Below are 8234 nucleotides of genomic sequence, written 5' to 3'. Positions count from 1 at the left end.
ACAACTATGTATTGTTTAATTTAATTAAATTACAATTTAGAGAAAATCATTTTTAATTTATATATATTTTTTAAATAAAATGAATTTAAAACATTTAAAAGGGTTTTAAATAAATAAATAAAAAATAACTTTTCAATCAATGGTTCTGACATCCAACGATCAGAAACCAATTATATATATATAAAAAAGAAAACAAATTTAAAAACATTTAAAAAGATTATTAAAAATGAAAATAAAAACTAAATGGCTAGTTGACGTCATCGATGATGTCAACGGGCCTTTAATATTGGCTATTGGATCTGCAGTTGCACGAGATGTTTCGTGCTCTTGCTCATGCGTGATACTTTCTCCTCTTAGAAAGCACATGCTCTGGGCTCACAAAAAAATTTGGCCTAGGCCAAAGCTATGCTACATTTGGCCTAGTTTGAGGGCTAAAAGGGCAAATGTGGCCCTCCAAATTTGGCCAAAAAATATTTAGCCAATGACTGAAGATGGGTTTTGCATTATTTTAGGCCAATATTTGGCCTATGGCCCATGACTGGAGATGGCCTAATATAGCTTAAGATTTTTGGCTATATATATGGTTGGTTGTCTAACTTAGTAGCCATGCAACATATAATCATATTGTGTAGGTTAACGCAAGGATTCATTTCCTCAATGCCATGGCATACCATCTTTGCATTTCTGAATCCACTGCTAATCGGCATCCTTCAAGTGAAATGTCAAGGCGCAACCAAGTCTCCATTCGACACACACCAAGGAGTCATGTGGATATTTTTGTTGGCAACGTTAGTCTACTGCTTTGCATTTGCAGCTAACATGAAATCACGCTGTAATTGCTCTACAGTCTACTATCGAATCTCCGGCCATTTTGCTCTTCTCAGTGGATCTCTTTCTTCATTCTCGTTGTTCTCCATCTTTCTTCCAAGGTTTCCTAATGAGCAGCTTGTTTTCTTCTTGTTGATCATCATGCCTTTGATTGTTGCAAGAAAGTGGATCTGTAGAGTTTGCCAAAAGCTTTGCAAATCGACTTTGAAGGCAACCCACTTATTAGTTCACTGCATTTGTCGTGGATTCTTCAGAAGAAACTTGATGGAGCAGCCACAATTGCCGGTATAGCCCTAGCCTTTCCCTTCTTCGATGGGGTGGGTGGGAACATATCTGCCAATAAGCTCTGTGCGTGTAAAATGGTTTAGAGTTAACTTTGTTAAATTAATCTTAAGGGTAACTACTGTTTAGAAACATTCTATAGTTTCATGTGAAATATATACAGTCTAAATTAATCTTATTTTCATATATACCATCTTCTTTTTTTCTTTTTATACATACTAGAAGTGGAGCGATTTTGTGGGATGTATCTGGTGTATATGCCGTTTGCATTCAATTACATATGTTATAAATAATACATATAATGACATAAATACATATCTTACGTTATTTATGTTTTAGGGGCAAAATCACAAAATAATTTTAAAATGAAAAATAAGAAAAACATCAAAAAATATAAATATAAATGAATGTAACACAAAAGTCAAATGACTTAGATCAACAACACAAATGTGCGGACCTTGTTTTTAGTTTTGGATTTATCTCAAATTTTCTATAAATATGTAGAAAGAAGAAAGAGCGAGGTCATGAGAAAAAGAAAATGAGTAATAAGTGAGTAATAAGTATATGTACGTAATAACTTATATTGACCTTAGTCCTAAAACAAAGTAGTACGGCGACAGAGCAAGAGGCTTTGAATACCAATTGATGTAGTACAGCCCGTAGGTATTAGATTGAGCACTAAAACAATAGAACAGAGAAGAATATACAAGATCGATGAGAAGAAAATATAGATCAAAAGGACGAAAGAAAGAGCAAAACAATAGAACAAGAAGAATATTAGAGATCGAGGAGAGTAAATATAGATCGAAAGGACAAAAAAAAGACATAAATCAGAGAGTTCTAGAAAAGGTTTACTTAACATTCAAATTTGAATATTAAAGAACTACATGGGGGTATTTAAAGCAAACTAAAACCTAGACATAATAGGATAAAAATCTCTTGCTTAAACAGAAATCCTAACCCAAATAAAATAGGAAACTTAAAACTAGAAATATGGAAATATGGAAAAGTAGAAATCCTACTAGAAATTGGAAAACTAGAGAATCTAGGAAACTAACAAATACATTATGAAACTAATAAATTTAGGTCCTACACGTCCTGCATCACCAATATATCTATCAATTTTCGAAGGTCATGTGCATTAGGACAAGCCTAAGAATCCCTTATGGATCAATATATAATTTGCAAGCAGATGCTGGGGTTTATTCAATTGAGATTTTAAAAAACTATTTAGAGATTAAAAAAATTCAGCGAATTTAATCAGAATGTAATGACTTATAGGATTTTATTGATGGATTTGTATAATTAGAATTTTTAACTTTTGGATTTTAAAAGATTATATCATAAGATTTTATAAGATTTGAAAGCACCACATGGATTTATATCATAGAATTTATATATGAGCCAAACTAAATAGGTCTATAGCCCAAACCAAAATTTGAAAGTTTTTGAAATACCTAGCCCAAACCCAGAGTTGTTATGCATAAGCGTAGACATCTTGTTATATTGCTTCATAAACCACTTCATTCGGCTCAAGTAATGATTATAAGTTTTTGGAAACTTAATTTTCGCATTAAGACGAGGAAGTATCACTCTTTCTACATTTTGCTTGCTAGGTGACTTATTAGCATCACGCAATCCACTATTGATAGCATCCACCAAAAGGTGAAACAACTCATTGGTATCGTCCATTGTCCAAGATTCATAGTTCTTAGAAACTTTGCCCTTTCCCTTGTTATTTCCTTGTTGTGAATCCCCCATTTAAATTACTACTACAACACATGAAAGAAACAAAAGAAAATTGAAATCAATTGAAAAGAAAATTGAAATCAATTGAAAAGAAAATTGAAAGGTCGGCTCTGCATAACTTCCAGGAAGTAATAAAACCTCTAATTGAAAATATCGACAAGTAATTGACATGACATCAATATATAAGCACAAGGGAACGATATCATCATAAACTACGAACAAGATAGAAGATTCACAGTGAAGGAAGAAGAAATTACCTTGTTCGTATCATCATATTGACTTTCGACATGAAGGTTCTTCAAACAGCTCAGAGGGGTAGTTATATCACAACTTGCAAAATTCATCTCACCAAATCTTCTCAATTTAGGGATGCAAGATTTACAACAGTGAACTGGTTTTCACTATTCCGGGCATCGAAATTCCCCTTCTAACATGGCGAGAACACCCAACCAAAGTGACTAAACTGGATATTTTGTAACACCATCCAGACCCAACTTGTTCATACTAAGTTACCAACAATCATCAAGCACCACTCTTTTTTTCGGGGGTTAAATTTAGATCAAACTTTTACCCTCTGGCCTGGTTCATTAGAGAGCAACAAAATCTCATACAACTCAGGAACTTAACACTCCCACAAGAAGGTGTACTCAGATTTAAATTGCCAAGCCAACAGCAGGACCCTATGAGCAAAACCCAATTTTTATTCAAAGATGCAATCTTTCACAGAACCATTCAATTAGAAAGAAACACTTTTGTTACAAACTGATTGTCATTCAAGTACTCAAGTTTTCTCTTTAAAAAAATTGATTTATTACATTTTATTTTCATTTCCCACATTTTCCCAGCAAGCAAACAGAACACAGAACAAACATGACGGGAGAAACAGCGAAACAGAGAAATGAAAACTAGGGGCCAAAATTACGTTTACCTGATTGAGGAGGATAGTCCTTTTCCTTCACCCAATCTGAGAATCAATCGCACGGTCTACGACGTCTTCGGAACATATAGCGTTGCAAAAAACTATTTGCTTCCTTCCTTTCCCAATTTTTTTTTTTTTCCGATTTTGATTATGACCATTTTCAAGGACTTCTAATATCATGTTAGATTACCATGGTCTCCATAGGCATAATTTTTTTGTTGAAAATAATATATAAAAATTGACCAATAGTGTAAATCAAACTTGGACTTACTGTAAAAACTCCAAGGATTAATAAGATCTTGAGTATTCAATAATTGTTCAAGGATTGAGGCATAACTCACATAGTCATCTTACATATTTACACTAAGAAATACTAACGTGGTTAGTGGGGTATAACTCAGTTGGTTAAGCTTTTCCACCTTCATCCATGTGAGCTCTTCCACCTCTCAATGAATATTTATGTAAACCTCCTTCCCTCCACCACTTGTATTGAAAAAAACGTACTAATTGACAAATACATAAGTCCTCAAATGTTCCAAGCATCAACAAGTTTTAATGATCTCATATCCTAAATTAGGTATGCTAAATAAAATACTTAAAACACTTTGCTTTGCCTAATAATTCTATCAATTGTCCAACCTTTTTCTTTGAATGCCCATTTCTTATAAGACTTTTTTTTTTCTGGGTAAATTAGGAGACTAATCTATAAGAGGGTAAATCAAGAAACAAACACACACAACAAAAAGAAGCAAGAAATAAAATAAAAAGAACTAAATTTGATATAGTTTCTTTCTGAATTACAATATTTGCATCTATATAAACTAATAAAAGAATTGCATAATAATCAAAAACAAAATATAATCCGAGATACATATGAATTGAAATGTTCAAGAGAGACGAAGCCCCTTTGGTTCTGGTCTTGGTGGCACTTTGAAGCCAGAGTTGATGTCTCTGCAGTTGTAAATAGGAGTGATCAAAGAATCAAACACTTTACTCTTGCAAACAAGGCACTCCCTTTGAGCGCTGTAGATATTCAACCAACTGTACAAACAAGGCCAGCAATATAAATGCCCACATGAAGTCACAACTGGCTCTCTTGCCACTTTCATGCACATGTTGCAGTCAAAGTATAATACAGATCTTGGTGGGGACAATGGCACTGTCAAATAGCCCTCATCATAATCACTATCTAGATGAAGGGTTGGATCTTGATCATCATCTTGATGAACGGTTGGATCTGAACCATCCAGAGACAGAGTATAATAATGATCACTTGTGAAGTTTTCAAACTCATGTTGATCAATTTCATCTTGCACAAGCAGTGAGAAAACACTATCATCATCATCCTCCTCATCATCATCATCATCGTCGTCGTCATCATCATCATCATCATAACCATCATCATAATCCTCATCACCATCACCATCACCATCACCATCATCATCATTATGAAAATGACAATGACCAACCTCCTCCTCCTCCTTCTCCTCATCATCATAATCATGATTATCCATATGTTCGTACCATTCGTGTGCTGGTTTTGTGCCGTGGAAAATCTCGTGGGGCAACACGAAACGCATTGGTGGCTTAAGTGGTGCTCTAATTTCGTTGCTGGAAGCCATGCCCAAGAATATAGAAACAAAGGAAAGCAAAAAATTGAACACTAATTAAGAACGCTTAGAAGAACAAACTCAACAACAAGAGCAATAGTAGCTATAACAATTGGGGTTTCTATTCTAAAGAGACCTGTGTATATATAGGGGAGAGACTTCAGAATTTAAACCAAATGCGATTAAGATTAGGACTAGGACTAGGATTTCTTGGTTCACAAGTTTCCAAATCCGACTGACAAGTGACAATATTTTTATTTTTACAAGAATAATAGAAACGTGTATATAACAGAATAATTGAAACCTAATCCTACTAGGATTAGTAGTTGGACTGAGTTGATAAGTTTCCAAATCCAACTTGATGAGTGACAACTTCAATTTTTATTTTTATTTAGAAAAAATTTACATCCTCGTTAGGGTAGTAAAACAATCCTTGTACAATTAGGACAGTATTGCTTTCTATAAATACCTCCTTTGAAGATTAATACAACATACAGAAGTTCCTACATTTTCATATTTAGCATCTTGAACATAAACACTCAAGACAGAAAATTGTTGAAGAAAGAATGGGGAAGAGAAAGTCGTCGTCGAGGGCAAAGCTTGAGCTAAGAAGCCAAGGGAGAAGCTTGATACAGTATTCTGTTGCCCCTTCTGCAACCACGGGAGCAGCATTGAATGCGACATTGACATGAAGAACATGATTGGGGAGGCTTTCTGCAGCGTTTGCCAAGAGAGTTATAGCACAACCATCACAGCTTTGACTGAACCCATAGACGACTACAGTGAATGGATAGACGAATGTGAGCGGGTCAACACCATTGTTGCTGATGATCGTGCTTAGGAAGCAGATAGGGGTTTTTATTATGGTCTGTCTGTAAAACTCCATATCTTTTAACTTGTTGATGCCATTATAAATTTATAATTTTGAGACATCGCTGAAGGATGGGCCTAGAGCCTAGAAGATAACCATTGTTTTGATATAAAAACAAAATCTGAGAGAATTAATTACTAGTTTTGTGATTCGAATGGAATGGTTTGCTGAAACTGGATTAATTGCTAGAAGAAGGAGGAGGAGGAAGAGGACTAGGATATCTTGGTCCACAAGTTTCCAAATCCATCAAGTGACGACCTTCATTTTTTTAAAATAAATAAATAAATAAATAAGAAGAAAAAGAATACTGTATGTATCGGTCTGATTTGGGCTAAGTAAGATACAGTTGGATTTGGGCCTTTAACAAGTGAAAATACCAAGCTCTTGCATATATGTCCTTCTAAGTTTCACTGCTTAATTACACTGCAAGGTGACCCCATCAAGAACTAGTAGAAGAAAAGGGAAAGTTTAAAGTTGCTTTTGGTTTTTCACAAGTGCTTTTAGCTTTGAATTCTAAATTATGGAGGGCCCAAATTTGGCCAGAAATCTAGTGGGGTTTTCTTTTTTTGGAGAAATAATCTAGTGGAGTTTATCTGATACAAAATAATATTTAGTGTGAGAAAAACCTTAATCATCAGCTTTGCCATCATATTCTGGAGAAAGATTGCACTTAAATTATAAAAGCCGTACAATTGTGGGCAAAACTAACTAATCCGTCAAAAAGGATAAATAATGCTTGATATTCTAATGACCATGTTTGAACGCGTGCACTTAAAACACTAGCTAATTTGGGCTACTAATTTAATATTTTATGACATTTTTACAGTCTTTCTTCTTTGAAAAAGTTGTAGTCAAATAAGATCGAGCTGGTCACCAGTCCAATCTACAAGAAATTATATCTACCATTATAGTGCTTTTTTGAACAAGATTGATCCCTCCACCTCTCCTAAAGTCTAGGGCAATGATAAGTGTTGCTATCTACACCAGTGTTTCTAGAGGGCTTTCTTTTACAGGTATAGAATTAAATTACACACGAAGTGGTTGTTTGATAACCATTTCATTTTAAGTTTTTTGGAAAACTCAAAACATGTTTGGTAACAAATTTTGACTTCAGTTTTCACAAAAGTGAAATCTAGTTTTCAAAATCACCCTTTTTTTTTTGGCCTTTTTCTTTGAAAACTTTTCCTATTGAGAGGGGCTAAACTCACACACACTACACGGATGCTAGGACTCGAACCCAGGACCTTACCCGAAGAAGCAATTACTCCAAATTACTACACTAGTGGGTCCTTTGCAAATCACCCTCATTTTTTAAAACAATTTGTAAGTGTTTCTGAGCCCGTTTGATAACTATTTCATTTTTCACCTTTTAAAAACTGAAAAACTTGTTTGGTAACTAATTTCAATTTTCAAAAAAAGTGAAAATTGAAAGCTGAACAAAAATTGTTTGATAACTGTTTTCAGTTTTATGTTGAACTTGAAAATTGCATTTTTTGGGGGACAATTTGAAAATTTGAGATCATATAATGAAAGTGCATGTTACAAAGAGTTCGTAGTATTTTCGGTGAATTCTTTGGAATTATGATATTTTGTTGTTGTGAATTTTGGAGTTGGAGGTCCCGAGGATTGGACTAGGGCCATGGATGAACAAAAGCATCGAGCAGCCGGGTCCAAGTCTGGAGGTCCTAAATATTGAGTTTTGGTAACTGGAGTGCATTTCATATGTAATTAATTAATGAAAATGAAACGCAAAAAAAAAAAACAAAAACAAAAACAAAAACAAAAACAAAAACGAAAAACTGAAAACACTTTCAATTTGTTTGAAAAAGGGTGATTCTGAAAACTCTATTACCAAACATGTTTTCAATTTTCAGTTTTCAAAAAAAGTGAATGCATTTGTTATCAAACAAACCCTTTAAGTTTTTTTTTTTTTTTCCGCTTCTATTTCATTTATTCATTTTATATCACCACACAT

The 8234-nt window shown here is 34.0% G+C and overlaps 1 long non-coding RNA gene across 1 annotated transcript; it reads right to left on the bottom strand.

Moving 5' to 3' along the window:
* Positions 1-284: 284 nt before the first annotated feature.
* On the bottom strand, positions 285-3910 carry LOC110751162 (uncharacterized). The gene is made up of 3 exons (XR_002525830.2): positions 3788-3910; positions 3117-3539; positions 285-1174 (listed from the first exon to the last, which is right to left on the bottom strand). It is a non-coding gene; the product is annotated as an uncharacterized LOC110751162 (long non-coding RNA).
* Between the last annotated feature and the right edge of the window lie 4324 nt (positions 3911-8234).

The sequence above is a fragment of the Prunus avium genome, chromosome 2, assembly GCF_965620075.1.
Source record: "Prunus avium chromosome 2, drPruAviu1.hap1.1, whole genome shotgun sequence".
NCBI classification, from domain to species: Eukaryota; Viridiplantae; Streptophyta; class Magnoliopsida; order Rosales; family Rosaceae; genus Prunus; species Prunus avium.
Note: the sequence above shows the minus strand (reverse complement) of the source record. Positions and strands in the feature narration are given on the sequence as shown.